Raw genomic sequence first — 20870 nt, 5'->3', positions numbered from 1 at the left:
TGGAGAAAACAAAATGGTACAGGCAGGGAAGCAACATCATAAGCTTGGGAGTACAATATGAAAGGTAACTCTAAAGTAGCAAAGTGAGCCTTTGAAAAGAGGAGAAAGGGGTTAGAAGAGTCCCACCACCAATGAGGCACATGTCTTTCTGTAAAGCAGTAGCAATAATGACACACATGATAATAACAGAAGTAGTAGCAGCTACAATTTATAGAGCATCTTCTATGCTTTAGGGCTTAGTGAGGTTCAACAGCTTTCCCAAAGTTATGCAGTGAATAAAAGGCGGTGTTGGGATCTGAACCCAGGAAATGCCTACCTCCAAGGGGCTGCCTTCTCCATAAGGGAGAAATAAGCCAGTATGGGGACGGAGTTATCTTTTTGTCTCTTCTCATCTATCTGGATGCTATATTCTTACCATTCTGATAACGAGTCCTCTCTTGCCTTTCATCTCCTAAGCCTCATCTGAAGTTCACTGGGGAGAGCAGAAGCAAGAAGCCCGGTGCTATCATGCACTTGGTCGCCAAGCAACAGACTACTCTGCCTGGTCCTTTGTGGCCAGAAACAGTCTCGGTATCCTTATTCCTGCATTTATCTGGATCACCAATGCCTGGTGGCATCACCTCTATGTAGAAAATTACAACTCATCCATTTAAGCATGTTACTTTGGGTGATCCCATTGGGAAATACATGAGGAAACACATTATCTGTTGCTTCAGATCATGGGCAATATTTCATCTGGGCTTCTCAGATGTCCAAAAACACACTCTTTATATTATCCCCTGTTCCATCCCCAAGAAGAGACTCCTATTTTGTTGGCGGGTGGTGAGGAGGCTGCACTGGGAATAGAGAGAGATGAGGGACACTTGGCTTTGCACACGCTCTTCACTCTTCCTGGATCCCACTGTCTTCTCTTGCTGGATTCTCCCATCCTTCAGAACACAGCTTAACCGACACTTCCTCAGAGAAGGCTTTCCTGATCTCATGTCCCTCCCTCCTTAATCTTCTCTTTTTCAACCTAATATGTGTTTTCTTCAAAAGGTATCATGGTGGATTGAAGATGGTTTCACATTCTTTGTCATATCTCCTAGTCAAAGGTGGAGTCTTTTTCCCTCTCCTTGAATCTGAGATGACCTTACTTTAATCAACAGACTGAGGCAGACATAGCACATAGCAAATGCCAAGGCTGAGCTTTATGAGATATGCAGCTTCTACTCTCGTTTCTTGAGACACACCTTTTTGGAATTCAGCTACCACTGAAGTGTGTGCATGCCAAGATGATGCCCATATGAAAGTCTGATTGACCATAGAACACCATGCTGTGAGGAAGCTCAAGCTAGTCTTGTGGAGAGATTGAGTGGCGGGGTTTGGGGGGTGGGGCAGGGGAGGGTGTGCGTCGTAAAGACAATCACCAAGTTCCAGACATCTGTGGGAAACCTTGGAACTTACTCCCCAGTTCCAAGTGGTATATGTACCAAGCTGATCTGTACAGCTAAACTTCACCCAAATACCTGAAGCATAGAATTGTAAGCAAATAAAATGTTTGTTTGGGGTAGTTTGTTAGGCAGCAATGCATAACTGAAGCAAACGTTACAACTTGTAATTATTTAGTTATATTGTTGATTTGTTTCCATCTCTCTCTCCTACAAGATAACATTCTAAATGAAGAAACCACAGCTATTTTTTGTCTTTTCCTGAATCTTCAGTGCCAGTTACACAGTAAGCACTCAGCAAATAATTTCGAATGTATGATCTATCATTAAATAAAATAATAGCAACACTATAATAGTAATAGAAGTTGAGTTAGTTGTGGCAGTAATGACAGTGGTCACCACAGCAAAAGTAGCATAATAGTAGCAGCTATGGGTTAATGGGGCATATGGACAGCACATACCATTGCTGGACAATAGGAGGCTTTAAATGAGGATCTTATTGATGGCGGAAGGACTAATGAAGAAAACCATTCAAGTGAAGCCCAGTCAGGAGATAGCCTTCCTCAACAAACTCTCACTCTCAGATCTTCTGGCAGGTCCTTGTTCTCCTCTACTAGGAAGTATGTCCCTCCAGGGCAATACTCACAACTCTTTGTCTCCCAGTCTCAAGGTCTAACCCAGAGCTGATCACTCTGCGGGTACCTCCATTGATTTCTCACTCTTTCTGGGCACAGACAATGTCTGACTCATCTCTGTTTTCCAGTAAGAACCTGGCACACAGTAGGTGTTGATAAATGTTTGCTGAAATAAATTTAATTGGGATCAATGCCCAAAAGGCAGATTCTCTCATTTCCATTGTTTAAAAATACCACGGATTTCCCCTCATGCATTATGTATGATGGAAATTAATTTATCCAGAATTGTTTTCCAATGCATAATTTTCAAAAGCTCTAGTCTGCATTCAACTGAAATCTGCACTGGGGTGGAGGCGGAGTTTGGTTAGTCTCTGGCTCCTGCGTTAATTCCAAACACTATTCCTGAGATGGACCCAAGCATAAGGGCCTGGGTGAAATCATGTTAGAAGCCAACATTTCCTGATTCCTACTTCCCTTGGCAAGGTCAGGATGGATGCATCTCATAGAACCAGGTATATCTTTTTATGAAGTCTTCACCCCCAGCTCAGTGGCATCTCCATTCTTCCAGCCCCTTAAAAGAAGGTGGCAGGAAAAAGAGTGTGAAGTTGTGGTTATGAGTGTAGGTCTAGAGTCAGACGTATTACTAAGTCAGACTTGTTCAGCTATGACCTTGGGGAACACACTGAATCACATCAACTGCCCACGCCTCAGTTTCCTCACTGTAAAGAGAGCATCATCACATCCTCAATGGTCACTCTCAGGATTAAATTACAAGGGACTATACCATCCCAAATTGTCACAAAAGTCCACAGGTGTGAATACTGTATATTACAGAGAGCTCTGGCAGATTATTTGGTCATCTGATATTGACTCCAACCCATGTTCCAGACCATTCTAGTTCATATCAACATCTCCCATTCAGCCCATGGTAAGAGCTTACTGACTGTCCTTTCTGCCACTTCCCAAAACCATTATTGCTTTTCTCCAATCCACTGTCTACATGGTAGTCAGATCATTCCTAAAATCAAACCTAATGATGGCATTCTTTTTGCTTAAAATCCTTCAATGGCCTCCCATGGTACAAAGCCCCCAAATAAGGCCTGCAGGGCTCTGCCTGAGTGTTTCCTGCTCACCAGTTTATCCTCAACTTGGACCACCATCTCCCTGCCCGTCCACCCAGCTACACTGATATTCATTCTGTCACAGGAATATGCCAACTTCATTTCTGTCACTGGAGTGCTGGTAACTGATTAACAACCAGCTCTCCAGAAAAGTAGACTGAAAAGCCCTCATCTGTAGCATTGCCAATGCCCATAGTGTAAATACTCTCACCCTGGAAGTATCAAGCTACTACCGCGGCATCCTTGTCCTGTTGGAAACACATATATACAACCGACAATCACAGGCCATTAAAAGCTGGCTTCCACACGCCCCTGCATCTTGCTTCCACATCTGCTGTCTGTCCTACCCAGGACATCCCCCCAGCTTTCTCTGCATGTCTTTCTTATATTTATTAATTTTTTTTTTTTTTTTTTTGAGACGAAGTCTCACTCTGTTGCCCAGGCTGGAGTGCAGTGGTGCGATCTTGGCTCACTGCAACCTCCACCTCCTAAGTTCAAGCGATTCTCCTGTCTCAGCCTCCTGAGTGGCTGAGATTACAGGTGTGCAGCACCATGCCTGGCTAATTTTTGTATTTTTAGTAGACACAGGGTTTTACCATTTTGGCCAGGCTGGTCTCGAACTCCTTGCCTCAAGAGTTCCACCCACCTTGGCCTCCCAAAGTACTGGGAATACAGGCGTGAGCCACCGCGCCCAGCCTCTAATTTTGATTTTAAAAGTCACTTCTTTAAGGAAGTCTTGACTGCATCTCCACTTTGATTTATGTCTCCCTGTTGCTTGTTTGCACATCACCCTCTACCTTTCCTTCATAGAAGTTTTTGCAAATGTAATTACAGTCAGCTCTCGTTTCCATGGGATCCACACCCACAGATTCAACCAATTGCAGATGGAAAAAACAGTGTTTTCTTATTTCCATGAGATGTAGAACCTGGTGGATACAGAGGGCTGGCTGCATTCAACTGTGTGAGTGACGTGTGTGTGTGTATTCTGTTACGGTAGACTGTACGTTCCTTGAAGGAGAAATTATGTCTGTCTTATTCACTCTTGTATCTCCAAGGCCCAGTTCTGTGCCTCTCAAATAGTAAGAACACAAGAAATATTCATGAATAAATGAATAATACACAATTATTGAGTATCTACCTTGTTCCAGGCACTTTGCCTAACACTGAGAATAAAAGTGATGAATAAGGCACAGTGGTATCCTCGAAAAGTTTATAGCTCTATGCTGAATATTAAATTTTAAGTGGTTGTAAAATTGTTCATGTGCATTTAATAGATTAATGTATGTGTGACACATAGTAGGAGTTCAATAAGTATTTTTGGATGCCAAACAAAGGGTGGATTTTCAAAACACGTAAAACTTACAAAGGAAGAACCAACTCTAGTTTTGAGGTGGTGTCAGGAAAGAGTTTACAAAGGAACAAAGATTTGATAGACTCTCCAGCAAAGTCAATGGAAAAGACTTCAGAATTTAATTCCAGCATGGAAGGCCTCCCTTCCCTGTGTCTAGCTTCCTTCCTGACACAATCTAGCCCAGTTTATTTTCAAACTATGCTGAGGTATCAAACACTGTTTGCATCTCTGAGCTGCAACATCCAGTGAGATGTCTGGAAACTTGGTTGGCCAACATCCTCGCTGTGAATAAAAATGGTGTGGACCAATAGCTCGTATCCATGAAACCCTGAGTGACTGTGAAGGCAGATTCCAGGCTCCCGGCTACAGAAAGGGCCTGTAAGCCCAGCAGCCCTGAGCTGGCCCAGGGAAATGATGGGAAATTCAATTTCATAAGGGCTGTTTGCAAAGTAATCCAATACATTATGGTGTGTGCATTATTATTGTATTATATTGAGTAATATCACATTTAAGGAGATTTCATAGCATCATAGCCATGCACAAGGGAATATAAAAGCGGTTAATAAAAGAGAGAAGTACAATTTCCCTTCAATGTTAGTTATGCTCCTATTATACTCAGAATAATAATCAGAGGTCCACTTAGCCTGACTTGGGAGTTAACAGAGCTGTAATTACCTCGTGTCTACAGTGTCATTACCAAGGGCTCAGCCCGTGTCAGGACACTGAATTCTCAGAAAGCCTGCAGCACTTGATATTCGAGCTGAAGAAGGAAAATCGTAGGGCTTCCTAAAGCCACACACACATAGCGGGGCAAGTTAAGATGTTTGAGCAGCCCAGGGTGAACTGTGTGTTAGAATTAAAGGCCCCCTAAAACCTGGATCCTGCTCATTAGGATTTTCTTCTGCTACGAGTGGATAGTCTCCTATCCTATGAACCCTTACTGTGAAAAGGAAACCTGTCATTCCCCCGACTAAATACATTAGCCTTAGTTCTCCCTCTGCTGAGCCTGGTGAAAAAATTATCTGAAGATTTGCTGAGAACAACAGAAGACGCACTAATGGCTTTACCCAAAACTGACTTTCAGTGGATCGAATCAAGCTTCCAGGGGCTCTTCCTGGGATCAGTTATTCTAGCTACAGGGGAAGTTATCCTGGGGCTTACTGCATTCCACACGTAAGCTTCAGCGAAAGGCATCAGTTGCCTATTTCAGTTAATCATTGGCTCTATTGTGTGTGCTCAGTGTTTAAAGAGTTGCGGTGGTGGCCGTGCACTGTGGTTCATGCCTGTAATCCCAGCACTTTGGTAGGCTGAGACGGGTGGATCACCTGAGGCCAGGAGTTCGAGACCAGCCTGGCTAACATGGTGAAACCCCATCTCTACTAAAAACACACACAAAAAAATTAGCTGGGTGTGGTGGTGGCTGCCTGTAATCCCAGCTACTCGGGAGGCTGAGGCAGGAGGATCGCCTGAACCTGGGAGGTGGAGGCTGCAGTGAACCGAGATCGAGCCATTGCACTCCAGCCTGGGCAACAAGAGTGAAACTGCATGTCAAAAAAAAAAAAAAGTTGGGACCTTTGACATGAATCAGGGCTGGATCTGAGTTCCATGTCCATCACTTCCCGGTGCTACTATTTGGAACAATTTACACAGCCGTTTAGTCTCTTTTCCTTATCTTTAAAATGAGGTAACATCACCCACCATTAGTTTTAGAATTAATTGACTTAAATCATTAATATATTGCCCAACACCATTATTACTTGCTCTATTAATAATAACAATTGAGAAACTCATTCTTTGACTGAAGAAGAATGTAGTGTTTACTAATCCTGCTTTTGTTTAAATCAAGGTCAGTAGAGATGATTCCCAACTTACGATATTTCAACTTAATGATGTGGAAACAATACACATTCAGTAGAAATCGTGTTTTGAGTGCCCATACAACGATTCTGGTTTTCCCTTTCAGTACAGTACATAATAAAGTGCATGAGATATTTGACACTTCAGTATAAAAGAGGCTTTGTGCTAGATGACTTTGCCCAACTGTAGGCTAATACCAGTGTTCTGTGTATCTTTAAGTTGTGCTAGGCTAAGTGATGATGTTCAGTAGGTGAAGTGTATTAAATGCATTTTCAACTTGTGATGGATTTATTGGGACATACCCCCATCATAAGTCAAGAAACACCTGCAGTGACACAGGTCTCAATTTTAAAGGTTTTTTTAAAAAAATGCAGGGCTGTGTGTATGTGTATGGGTGTTTCAAGGTGGAAGAAAATGTTGTATTTCTGATATAACAACTCTGGCAGTCACTAAATTCTGGCATTACACAAACACATTTTTTATTTTCTTTCTGGAGTTCCACAGGGAAGTCCAGTTTGATGGCGAGGAAAGAACTTTAAAAATGTAATTCATCAGTCCGGTAAGAAATACCAAATCTTTTATTAGAAAACAACCCAGCGGACCTGAAAGAGTATCAGACTCAAGTGCCTATGAGGACCAGTCCATGCAGGTAGAAGGGTACACTTGGTAAAACCCTACAGGCAGTGCTGGCGACTATGACAAATAGTCAGAGGGGACGGATGACACATCCCCAACATTAGCTGCCATGTTTTGTTAGATTTTTCCATTTTTTAATCAAAGCCAGCTTATTTTGTGAAAACTTTCATTTTACAATGTAGGCAATTAATTAATTTGAGTCCAATAAAATGGCCCGATGCCTGAATGCAGCCAGCAGGCCAACAATATGTACACTTTGGCCTAGATCGAGGGTTGCCAAACTTTTTCTGTTGAGGGTCAAATAATAAGCATAATTTTGGCTCTGTGGGCCATCGATCTCTGTCACAATTACTCAAAGTTGCTGTCATCATGCAAAAGCAGCCATAGGCAATATGTGAACCAGTTAGTGTGACTGTGTTCCAATAAAACTTTATTCACAAAAACACTGCAGGCAGGAGTTGGCCCATGAGCTACAGTTTGCCAACTCCTAGCCTAGCTACTTCTGCTGATGTTAAAAGCCTGGAGAAGGATGGAGAGAAGAGAGAAAAGGAAGAGCTGCTACGGGGCTCTGGGCCCCATCCACAGCTAGACTAGGCAAGGAGAAAGATAGCCAACGCCCTGTATATTCCAGGGTGTGCATCCAACTCACATTCTCCCTTTTACTAGGTCCCCTCTGGTCTTCTCTGTGAAGAGCTTCAATGTCTCAAAAGAGGAAAAATTCCCAAATCCAATGATTAATATACCCTATCTCCCCTCGTCTCCAACATCCGCCTTCTGGAGTCAGAGAAACTCTCTGGGGCTCATCTCCCCGAAGCTGGCCCCACCCACTGTTGTCTCTTCCCCTTTTGTACAGCCATCAGATGAATGTCACCACCTGGAACCCCAGGCAACTCCTGGCATAATTGCTAACCCAACTCCCACTTGCAAGCCAATTAGAGGGAAGAGGGGGGACGAAACCCACCTCCTGTCATTGGAATGCTACACCTACCATTGCTTTTCTTAGTGAAAAAAAAAAGGTAGCTAGTTTCTCCCCCTAAAAAAGGCCAGGGAACAATCTATTTAAACTATAGTGTAACAATATAAAGCAAAGATGCAGAAGTCAAATACAATTTGGGTTATAATTAGCGATTTCCTTGTAGTAAGTTTCTCTGGGAAATCCAGGCTTCCTCTTGTGAGCTTGCCAAATGGTTTGAAGGCCCCTTTCACTCTGAGGGGCCACTGGATGCCACTGGGGAAGGGGATGGGTTAGGGATGAGAAGGATGCATGTGGGTTTAGTTGTATAAATTGAGGGGGTTCAGAGCTCTACAGACTTGCAGGATTGTTAAGATATTCGCCTGTAATGATATGATCATAATTGAAATAGTTAGCAGGGAATGTCATTTAGGTAAAATAAACTACTAATGGGGTAATCACACAAAATGGGTTTTGGACTCTGCCAGGCCTATGTTTACATTTGCTTCATACCTGTGCCTCAGTCCCCTCATCTGTAACTGTGGTATGATCACACCTATTTCTTGATGAGTTATGTCAATGAAATACACAGCATAGTGCATGGCTCGTGGAAGACCCCAGCATGGACTGGGTGAGAGAGTGGACTGTGGTTGACTTTGAATCCCATCTCTGCCCTTATCAGCCTTGTGACCTTGGGCAACATCCTTGATTTCTCTATGCTCTGGTTTTCTCATCTAGGTCATAAGGGGTTAATTATAGTCCCTGCCTCCTCTGGATGCTGTGAAAATTCAATCTGATTGTCCACAGAAAGCTGGTAGTACCACTTGCACTGGGAACCCAGTATGAGCTCCCTAAATGCTAGTGATCATTATCCATACGTTATCAATAAATGATAGCTGCTTCCTCTTTTGTATCTTCCTTTCAGCCCACGAAGTTTCTATTTGATGTTCCTCATCTGACAATCAGAATGTGCATTTACATCTCTCCCTTTTAAAAGATCAGGGCAGCCCATATTGTTTGGATTGTATGATTTGCAACTCTACATATTTTTTTTTTATTTTTACAAGAAAATTGCCTTTTCACTTTCAAAACAAATCTGCAACATTTAAGCCTTCACATTAACTGGTCCTGATGGTCTGGTTTGTTTTGAGTGGTACAGGCTGAAAACCTTGGTTTACTGCAGAAAGAACTTGCCCGTGGAACTTCTGTCCTAAGGACACTGAGATGGTATACAAGTCAGGTCCTCAAGCCCAGGTACATTCTGCTGCTGCTGTCAGGGTGAAGGCTTATTTTCTGGGTGGTGATGACTTTCTCCCCATGGCCCAGAAGCCAGAGAACCCATGAGCATCTCCCTGGATCTCCAGACTGCCTGGCTTACTGTCTCTTGAGAGTCTGGTTATGTTTCTACCAGGGGCAGAAGCCAGCTTATGAACTCCTGCAGAGGTTGTACAGTCACTTGGACCTAGTTATACATCAAATGCTATAATTTGACAATTTGGCAAGCTCCATATTCTTTGGGGATGCAAAGGAAGAAACCCAGACCCCCTGGTTAGCGTCCTGACCCAGAAGTAATGATTGGGACTGGAGCTGGCAGGAACGCATGACATTGCTGAATTCACACAGACCCATTGATACAACCACCAGGAGCAGCAGGAGAGAACTAGATAAAATGAAGACTTTCTTTTTTTTCTTTTCTTTTCTTTTTTTTTTTTTTAAGAAGTCTGGAAGTCTTTGTGAGAATAAGGTCCACTCGTGGCTTAAACCTCTGGCTAGGAAACAAAATAGGATAGCGAAGAGAAACAGAGACTTACAGTGTACGGCTCACCGTGCTTCTAAAGGCAGTGTCATTGGGACTTTGTCTATTTCAATGAAGAGATAACCCCGGGTATGTGTATTTTAAAAATGGCTGTAGAATTCAGGAGATGGAGGCAGAGGAAGGGCATGGTACACTGGGAGTTTTCTCTTAGGACATCCTTACGTTGGGTTCTGCTGTGATACTGTGTGATTCAGGCAGGTCACTTTCTGTCTCTGAACCTGAGCATCACTCGTAAATGAAGCAGGAAGATAAGGTAGTCACCTCAAGCTCTAACATTCTATGAATCTCTGCACTGTCACACTGAACCATCCAAGCTGTCTCTTTTATGAACCCGAAATACAGTCTCCCTTAAAGGGTTCAGGTTCCTAAATTCACTTTTTTTTTTTTTGAGGTGGAGTCTGACTCTGTTGCCCAGGCTAGAGTGCAGTGGCATGATCTCAGCTCACTGCAACCTCTGCCTCCTGCGTTCAAGTGATTCTCCTGCCTCCACCTCCCAAGTAGCTGGGATTACAGGTGCCCGCCACCACCCCTGGCTAATTTTTGTATTTTTAGTAGAGACGGGGTTTCACTAGGTTGACTAGGCTGGTCTCGAACTCCTGACCTCAAGTGATCTGCCCGTCTCAGCCTCCCAAAGTGCTGGGATTACAGGCGTGAGCCACCATGCCCAGCCTAAATTCACCTCTTGTTAAAAAACAAAAAAGATTCCAAGATTAAGTCAGAAGTTATAAATTCAGTATCTTCAGAGGCTGGACAGATAACAAAAATGAATAAAATAGTAGTGAACAGGAGAACCCAGAAAAATAAAAATTGCTGCTTATTCTTAAGAAGAAAGAAATCTAAACATTTACAGTGGAAATATGGCAATGAAGTTATAATAGTGGTTTAACAATCCAAAATAGCAATGATTGGATGGATGGATAGGGACCACATCCTGTGGACAGACGATTTGTTTGCTAAACTACTACAGGGTCCCCACCAAAGGGTTGCATACCATCATGCTTGTAATTTTATAATGCCTACCTTAATGGAGAAAACTAAAAATTTATTTTGCCAATGTCTCCAACATAAGCTAATCTCTTTAAACATGGATGTTACTTGCCTGGATGTGAAAGTATTTTTCTTTTTGTTGTTGTTGTTGTTATTGTTGTTATTTTTGAGATAGTCTCATTCTGTCACTCAGGGTGGAGTGTGGTGGCATGATCTCAGCTCACTGCAAGCTCCGCCTCCCAGGTTCAAGCAATTTTCCTGCCTCAGCCTCCCAAGCAGTGGGGATAGGGGATGACAAGTGCCCGCCACCATGCCTGGCTAATTTTTGTACTTTTTGTGTCGAGAAAGGGTTTCACCATGTTGGCCAGGCTGGTCTTGAATGACTGGCCTCAAATGATCCATCTGCTTTGGCCTCCCAAAGCGGTGGGATTACAGGTGTGAGCCACTGTGGCTGGCCTTATGTTTCCAACCCATAACTTATGTGATCTTTTTAAATATGTGCAATGAGAAGATAGAGCAGATGAACGCTTTGGCTCTCCCAGCTCTAGCATTGCAAAGTTCTGGCTGAGCCATTCCTGAATCTTCTGTTAACAGAGAATAGCCAACTTCTTCTTCCAGCCTTGAATTAAAAAATTGCATGGAATTCATAGGAACTTACTATGCACCTAAAGACTATACAACCATGAATTAAGGGCATAAAATGATTGTTGACTAATGCATGACCCAAATACTGCCCACAAAATAGATTAATGCCTATTTCTAAATTCATTGGAAAACACCTGTAGTCCCAGCTACTCAGGAGGCAGTACTGAGCTACTGAGCTCAGTACCCTGCTATTGAGGCAAGAGGATCACTTGAGCCCCAGGAGTTTCAGGCTGCAGTGAGCTAAGATGGTGCCATAGCACTTCAGCCTGGGTGATGGAGTGAGACCCCTCTCTCACATAAATAAATAAATAAAATAAAATTGCTTAATGGGGCTACGAGCTATGCAAAGGCAATTAGGTCCTTCAAACACTTGTATCAGTCCTTTGTATAGCAGTCTCTATGAGCTACAGAAAGGACGGATTTAGGTGTTTGAAGGACCTAACCAAATATAAAGATAGAGACTGCTTAGTCATCCTGAGCGGGTAAATTGATGACAATAAATACAGGTATGAATAAGCACAAAGCACCAAATGAAGACAAAGTCACAATGAAACTTGTCAGATGGCTGCAAGATTTGCAATGGAAATGTGCCAGTGAAGTCCCCCTAAGGAAACATTAAATCAAACCCTTAGAATATGCCTGAGCATTCCCCATTTAGCAAAAGCAAGATGTCCTCGGGTCTTAAAAACAAAACTTCAGTCATTTCCTTCTCTAATGAATCTCACTTTGTTTGCCCATGACCTAGACTTAGACCAAGAACAGCTTGTACTGATAGTTTGTACTAAAACATGAGTGACTGAAAACTATTTGTCTATAAATCATTAAATACAAAATTACCTTTAAAATAAATCTCAGAATTGGAGTGTTAGTTTGACTCTTGAAACAGGAAATTTCACAATTCTTATGATGAACGTATTCTCCTGGATAAAACATTTTTAACGAAGAATTCGGAACCAAGGAGACCACTCTGATTTCTCATTATGGGTACCGTAATTACTTCATAATTATGATGGTCTATCTGGTAGAATGTTTATTATGTGCTTGTCATTGTGCTAAGTCCTTCATAGACATTACTGTATTAGGATTTCACAACAACTCTAAGCCTCACATATAAAAAAGAAGAGGCTCAGAGAAGTTATGTAACATGCCTATGGTCCCACTCTGGGTCAGAATGGGAATGAAAATGTCAAGCTCTGTACCTAGATTCTACTCTGCTTCTCCTGATAATATCTAAAGATATTTAACCAATGCCATTTTTTTTTCACCTGTCATAACAACCTCCAATTCTGCCAGAATCCGAGGCTGAAACCCCAGTCCAAAAAAGAACATCAGACACATGGGTCTTTGATGCTCAGAGATATCCTGTTCCTGTCCAAGTTATCCTAAGTTGGGATAAATCATTCATTTTGGCTCTCCAGGACTAGACACTTTTTGATGACCAGGGTCTTTAAAACAATAAAATAGCCATGGTATTGGGTAATAAAGGTCTTTAGTTTATCCTGAAAGCCAAGGGCCATGTATTGCAGAAAATACATGGGAGTGAGAAGCATAGTGCTCAGGCTCCTAAGGAAACAAGAGACAGTACCCGTGTCTTCAAATTAAATGTGAATTTTAGGAAAATAGAACTGGTATTGACAAAACAGCTCAGTCACACTGTCATCTGAAAAGACAATTTTGAAGCCACCGAAACATGTTATTGGAGTTTGCTCAAGGCGCAGGTCTCAAACAAGAGCACACTCGAAGTCTGTAATGTTGCATAGGCTTGGGTCTGCTGGGGCCCTCCGCAGGGTGAAATGAGTAATTCCTTTCTGCAATAGCAATCTATTTAGAAAAGAGGCCAGTGTGGCTGGGCATGCCTGGGGGATGCCTTCTGGGCTTCCAGCCCTTAAGAATTTTGGTCTGACATGCCTGTTTTTGAGCTCTGGCTCCTGCTTCTCAGCCACAGTGACCTTCAGTAAGTGACTTGCCTCAGATTCTGCTTCTGTAACATGGGACGATAACACTTCATACATGGTGGGGAGGGCCAAGATTAGTTGAGATTGTGCATGGCAAGTGCTTAAAATATAGTCTGACATTCAATGAGCAAAAGTTATGATTTTTGAGACTTTTTCCTGATTCTCATTTAGATGTAACTATTCACCCTATTTTTAGACATGGCAACCTTCAATTATTTTGCCAAACTTTCAATGTAAGTACATGAGGCGTAAACCCTCCTCAAAGGAAAAGAACTCTGTAGTTCTGTAATCCATTGTCTGATAGTTGTTTAGAAGAAAAGAGGGAGGAGATCTGGAGAAGGGTCACAGCTGAGGAAGGGAGTAATAGAAAAAATAAGAGCAGAGAGGTTCAATGGTCAGCTTGAGCTCCTGCTGCTTGTAAGCAGAATGGAGGGTCAAATCTTGTCAAGTCCAAAGGCCAGGTCTTAACTGACCTGTTTAAGCTAGAGGGCAGCCATGAAGAAACCAATCTTCATGAGAATTCTAAGCCATTGGCCAAGACATCCTCTAGGGCAGCAGTCCCCAAACTTTTTGGTACCAGTTTTGTAGCAGACAATTTTTCCATGGACATAGTGGGGCAGGGAGGATGGTTTCAGGATGAAATGGTTGCACCTCAGATAATCAAGCATTAGATTCTCACAAGGAGCACACGATCTAGATCCCTCACATGTGCAGTTCACAACAGGGTTCATGCTTCTCTGAGAATCTAACGCCATTGCTGATCTGACAGGAGGCAGAGCGAAAGTGGTAATGCTCACTCACCCACCACTCACCTTGTGCTGTGCAGCTCAGTTCCCAACAGGCTACAGACCAGTACTGATCTGTGGCCTGGGGGTTGGGTACCCCTATTTTAGAAGACGGCTGGAGACTGGGGAAACAGCCTGGACTTTAACATCAGGCAGACAAGACATGGGTGAGGACCTCAACTGCACCATTCCCAACTCAAAGCATCTTCAACCTCTTTCTCCCTTTATTGGTGGGATTCTGACAGCATTTAAAAGGTTGATATAGCAAAACAAGATGGCGACCAAAAGAGGGCCTAGCATGGTCTTTGGACCACAGGAGGCCTCAACCAATGGCAGCACACCTCAGTTTTTCTTCTCCCGGACACACAACAATTCTAAAAGTACTTTCTTTTGTCAAAGAGAGGGATAGCCACACCCAAACACACAGAGTCCGCAGGGACATGAGCCAAGAGTTGGCTAGCATACTGGGTTGGGCAAGGGTGTAGGTGTAAGGCCTTCTTAGGTTCTGTCCATGAGGGTGCAAATCGGTGCAAGCTCTCTGTAGGGTAATTGATCAATGTCCACATCTTAAGTCCATGTACCTTTTAACCATTCACACCCAGAGGCACACAGAGATGGATAGCAATCTTTGTACCTAGCTCTGCACTGTAGCCTGATGGTAAATATCAACAGTGCAAGATTAAACCCAGAGACAACCTAAATTCCATCATTAGGATACTTCTGTACATAAAAATGCACACACACACACAAAATAATGATTGAACCCCTAAATATGATACAGAATAATCTCTGAGATATAAAGGGGGTGCCAAAGTAGGTGTTTTTGAGAATGGAAATAGTGAGTACTTATAAGATATAAAGATTGAATTAGAGACAGATGATAGAGACAGAGGGAGATAAAGATAGAGATAGAGGACAAGCAGGCATATGCTTGCATTTGCATAAAACACTTCTGGAAGGAAATATAAGGTATTAGTAACTCATTTCTGGCAGAGAGACTAAGAATTTGTGTTGTGGGTGTTAGAACATGTTAGTTTTCATTTTATATCCTTTTCCAATGTCTGGCTTTTTAAACCCCAAGCCTGAATTCCTTTGATGATAATAATAATAATAGCTAGTCAGTCAAAAGGAATGCCCTGAACAAGTTTTCCCTATACCTTAGTGATTTCATCAGCTTCAAAATCAGAACTGATAGGGAAAGGGTTAAGAACATGACACCATCACCAACCAATATCTTATCTTCCTAAAAGTATTAAGGAAATTTGGAGGCACAGTTAACACTTCAGTGGGAAGCAGCTGAGGCCAAAGAAGAACCTGGCTCTTTAAATAGTTCTTTTCCCTGTCAGTAGAGCCTCCAGCTCAGGAACCTAGCTGGGGCACCCACATTCCTTCTCCCATCAGGGCCTAGAGCTAGTGGGAAAGTGGTGGGAGCCTTTTCAACAGACTGCAGAAGCGTTAAAAATAGAAGTTAAGTTGCTATTGGAGATACATGGAGAATTCACCACTTGCAAATCTCTAATGATAATATGTCAAGAGTAAAATACCTTGTCATGAACAGTATCTAATATAATACAGTATTGGTTCTGTCAGCAATGTGATCCATGATATGTTTGGAGGCCTACATGAAATAGAAATTCAGCAGAAAAAAAGGCCTGCAGGGACTCATCTCAGTCCGTGGGGAACTAAAAGGATGACCTGGTAAGTCTTTTCTGTCTGCGTTTTACTGAGCTCTGGTTGGGAGCTCTGGGTGCATCCTCCTTCCCTTTTACAGATTCTGCACTTTGTGTTAAATCATGTGCATATATTAGACGTTCTTGGAGGCCACCAGATGGATGGATGGTTTCTCTTGCCCAAAAGTACTTAGTTTCTCAAAGAAATAATGGCCTCTACAATGTCCTTAGAATTATATTAAGCATCGTGGATACATATGTCAAAGAAGACTTAGAGCTATTCCAGGTATAGCACTATTGTATGGGGGATGACTTAGGTATCTCCCAATAGTAACTTTTTGTGCAAATACAGGCTCGTGGATATAGGATGGGGAGAACCATAGTTCTGATCCACTTTGAGGTTAAATTCGTTCCACAGGAAATTCAGAACCTGGAGTGAAGACAAGGTACACCCAATAAACGTAGGAGAAGGCAGACAATTTGAAGTAAACTTGTCATAGACCACGTTCTGCTGGTGTAGATCAGGAAAGGATAACTGAAAAGTACCATCTCCTTTTTGGCCAAAGAGAGATGAGTATACAGATGTAATTGTTTGTAACAAAAAACAATATGGCTTCTTTATGATTCCTGCACTTACCCAATACCAGTTCAGAATATAAATCCTAAGACTTCCTTCAGGATCAGCCCCAAAGCCCACCTGCTTCAGCCCCTAATGGCTGTCTTTCCTTTAAAATCCTACCTCTAAGAGTGTGTACCATCCAAACATTGCTGGAGAAGATAAAATAGACAGCTAACCAGTCCACCATACATTCACATTCTCCAAATTTGGGGATCCATTGCCATTCAAATACTCTAGGAACCATCTAAAGCAGATTTCTGACACGCTTGCCCAAGTTCAGGAATCCTTCCTTTGATGATGCTGCCTCCATTCATGGAAAAAATGAAGGCAATGTGGATGGAACTTCTCACATTATCTCTTGACTTGAAAATTTCTCTGCACCCTCACACATTCACCCTTCCTTCTCTTCTGTTTCAAAATTGAAGTACTTCCAAATGTCAGCAGATTTATTTCTCCATTACCCAAAATGAAAAACAACCTAAATGCCCATGTGTAGGTAAATGGAGAAATAAATTGTGGCATATCCACACAATGAAATAGTACTCAGCAATGAAAAGGAAGGAGCTACAACCACATGCAACAATATGGGTGAATCTAAAAATAATGATACTGAGTAAAAGAAGCCAGACAAAGAGAGCACATAATGTTTGAGGTTACTGATATAAAATTCTAGAAACTGCAAATTAAGCTATAGGAAAAGAAGCAGACCCACTGGTTTCCTGGGGATGAGGCAAGAAGGAGGAGGGGAGGATCATAAAAGAGCAAGAAAAGACTTTGAGATAATGGACAGATTCATTATCTCGATAGCAATAATGGTTGTGCATGCAGGTACATTTGTAAAAATGTATCAAAGTGTATACTTTAAATATATACAGTTTATTGTATGTCAACAAAGCTGTTAAAAAGTGGTTTCTTTTTTCCTAGACTACCTACTGTATCTGAATACTCTTGATCCTATTCCTTGTTATCTCCTATAAAACACTTCATCACTTTCTTTCCTGCACCATTATTCCCTATCTCTTGCTTCCTGTCTTTTTCACCCCATGTAGGGACCTTGTTGGCATAAATTAGCTGAATCTAAATCAACTATCCTACCAACTGCTTTCTCTGACCTCTTTGCTTCTCAGATGCAATCTCTCTCCTCATCACTCCAAATATTTATAATGGGCAATGCCCACCCACTTCAACATATCCCATTTATTCCTCAACTCTTGTCCCTTCTGCATCTCTCTCCACTACTCTAGCAAAACTACTGTCTTCTAGGTCTTTAAAGACATCCAAACTGTCACTTCAATAATGTCTTCTCAGTTTATACCCTCCAGGCTCTATAGCCCAACATTCAACTGGTTGAATGCCTAATCTGAACATCCCATTGATGTCTTATTCAACAGCTCCTCTTCCTTCAAACCCCACCCTGTGAGCTCTCCAATGTTCTGTCCTTGTCTTTCTCTTCACTCCCTACTCTTGACGAACACCAACTCAAGGTTCTTTGCACAAAAGGTTCACCATGCTACCTTTAGCTCTGACCAGGTTCTGTGTACTTAGTTTCTTTAATGATTTGTTCTGAAGGCATCTTATCACGAACTCTGATGAAATGGTCTTCATTCCATGTATTTGGATATGAAGCTCCTCGGTGACCCCAGGGCTGGGACATGCAGTACAAGCCTCAGCCACTGAATGAAGATAACACCATACAAGCCAGGAATGGAGATTGATTCCCACGAGAGGGCTTATATGGGACGAATCCAAGAGCTTTTCACAGGTGGTGACTGGAGCTTGAACTTGCAGGACAGAGCCAGAGAGTGGAGGTGAGGACGAGGAAGCCAACTCAGGATGGTTTCCCATTAGAAGCTGATAGACGTGTTCCAAAAACCAGGCTGTGTCCTTCCTCCACCTGGACTTTTTATCGTATGGGCCAACACACTTCCTACTGAGTTTTCTCTTTCCCGTAACCAGAAGACTCTGAAAGGTATAACCCTCTGCCTATGATTTTGAAAATGTTTTCTCCTACTGTCATCACGATAGATAAAAGCTGTGAAAACCTATATGCTAGAATTGGGCACATTATCATAATTAACAGAAAACATATCCTATATTCTCCTAAGGCTCTCCAAGGAAAGAGAGCTTGTCTGCACATCAGATTATCTTGCTGCAGTGCCTGGGGCACTGTGGACACCCAACACGCGATTTAAATTCAATTGTGTTGATCTCTAAAGTGTTCTTTTTGCAGGGCAAAGATGTGGAGCATCTCAACTCCCCAACTAGATTAAATTTCCTTTAAGCTAGGCATCACTAACCCTTTCTTTTTATGTCTCATTTCATAACTCTTCTGGCTTAAACTCTTCTTAATGGTTTCCCATTGCTTATAACGTGGAATTTCAACCCCTTATTGGACCCACCAGGCCTGTAGGATGTCAAATCCCTGCTAATTCCTCCCATTTCATCTTTTGCCACATCACCTTCAAATCCCCTTCACCATGCCCAAAACATACTGGCCTCTTCTTAGGACTTCGAGAGAGCTCAGATCTTTGCAACTTTAGGACCTTTGACTGTGGTATTCCCTCTGCCTGGGATGCTTTGATCACCTTAAGCATCATCTCCTTAAAGAAATGCTCCCAGACTACACGTTTGCAGGTAGCACCTCTGTTCTTTTTTAATTTTCCTACGGTACCCATATTTTCCTTAAGACATCTATCACACAGGCTATTTGCCACATGCTCAGTTTCTGCCCCTCATACTAAGTTACAAGAGGTAAAGATCATTTTGTTTGGTTCAACCATGCCAGCTAGTGTGAGTCCTGGCCCTAGTAGAAGCTTAATAAATATTTGTGAATAAATAAATGAATACATAAAATTTCCACAGCAGTTAGCTTAATAAATAAGGTCTGATTGGATCTGTTTTTCAAAATCTGAAAATAACCTATCCAGGCATTACTACTATTGATTATCACAAAATAGCCAACAAACAGTAAACAACATCCCCATCACTACTACCTGGTAGTCAACGCAAAAGCAACAAACACCTGCTGAACCAGCAAACTCATTTTAACAGGCCCATGCCTAAGGCACAGCAACTAAATACAAAAAAGTCGGCAGCAGGAGTGTTCAGAAGAACCAGAATGTGGAGACAACCCAAATATCCATCAATGGACTAATGAATAAATAAACATGGTCTATCCATACAGTGGGATACTCCACACGAATGAACCTAGACAACATCGTGTTAAGAGAAAGAAGCCAGACACAAAAAGCTATCTCTAAGGCAGATTGGTGGTTGCCAGGGGCTGGGGAGAGGAAGAATGGGGAGTGTCTGCTTAATGGGTATGGGGTTTCCTTTTGGGGTGGTAGGAACATTCTCAAACTAGATAATGGTGGTGGTTTTGCACTACACTGTGAATATACTGAATACTATGGAAATGTGTACAGGATTAAAATGGTTAAGTTTCCTGTTACATGTATTTTACCACAATAAATTAAAAAGGGAGGAAGACAACTAAAAATTTCAGAATGTATACTATGTTTTAAAAAAAATCTTCAAAACTAGGCTGGGCTTGGTGACTCACGCCTGTAATCCCAGCACTTTGGGAGGCCAAGACGGGCGGATCGCGAGGTCAGGAGATTGAGATCATCCTGGGTAACACAGTGAAACCCCGTCTCTACTAAAAATACAAAAAATTAGCCGGGTGTGGTGGTGGGTGCCTGTAGCCCCAGCTACTCAGGAGACTGAGCAGGAGAATGGCGTGAACCCGGGAGGCGGAGCATGCAGTGAGCCGAGATCACGCCACTGCACTCCAGCCTGGGCAACAGAGTGAGGTTCCATCTCAAAACAAACAAACAAACAAAAATCTTCAAAACTAGCCTCCAAATGAATGAGGTGGCAAGTACCGAAGGTAGTCAGTGGTTTCTTTTATCACTGGAAATGTATCATGCTTCAAACCCATTAACTTCTTCACAAATACTGGCTTTCCTGAGGTCTTGGAGTAGGAGGAAGAGGCAGAATTGCCTTACACTTAAAAAATGTTCCAGACGAGAGGGTTGGAGTGCACAAGCTTCTAAAGAATTCTGCAGAAAAAGGTTCCCAAATGCATGTTCCATATAGGTTTTGTGGTATGCATGATTACTTTAGGTGACACATAAATGAACATTATTTAATTTTACTACAATTATTTTCGTTTAGATTTATATTTGATTAATGGTCAAAACACCAGTTTTCATTTACAGTGATGATAAAATGTTTCTGTTGTTTACATGCCTGTTTCTAATCCATTTACTCATTTGTATGCAATAAAATTTACTCTTTATGGTGTATAAAGTCATGTAACCACCACCATTAAGATACAGGACAGTTCCCTTCTTCCTCAAAATTCTCTCACCCTGCCCCTTTCTAGCCCCTGCCCTTTGGTCCAGCAATA

The 20870-nt window shown here is 42.2% G+C and overlaps 1 protein-coding gene across 50 annotated transcripts in view; it reads right to left on the bottom strand.

The window, feature by feature from the left end:
* RBFOX1 (RNA binding fox-1 homolog 1) overlaps positions 1–20870 on the bottom strand; it is a 2494239-nt gene that overhangs the window by 172886 nt on the left and 2300483 nt on the right. The window lies entirely within an intron of this gene.

This window comes from Pongo pygmaeus, chromosome 18 (genome assembly GCF_028885625.2).
Source record: "Pongo pygmaeus isolate AG05252 chromosome 18, NHGRI_mPonPyg2-v2.0_pri, whole genome shotgun sequence".
In the NCBI taxonomy this organism is placed as follows: Eukaryota; Metazoa; Chordata; class Mammalia; order Primates; family Hominidae; genus Pongo; species Pongo pygmaeus.
This window is presented reverse-complemented; position numbering and strand designations above follow the sequence as displayed.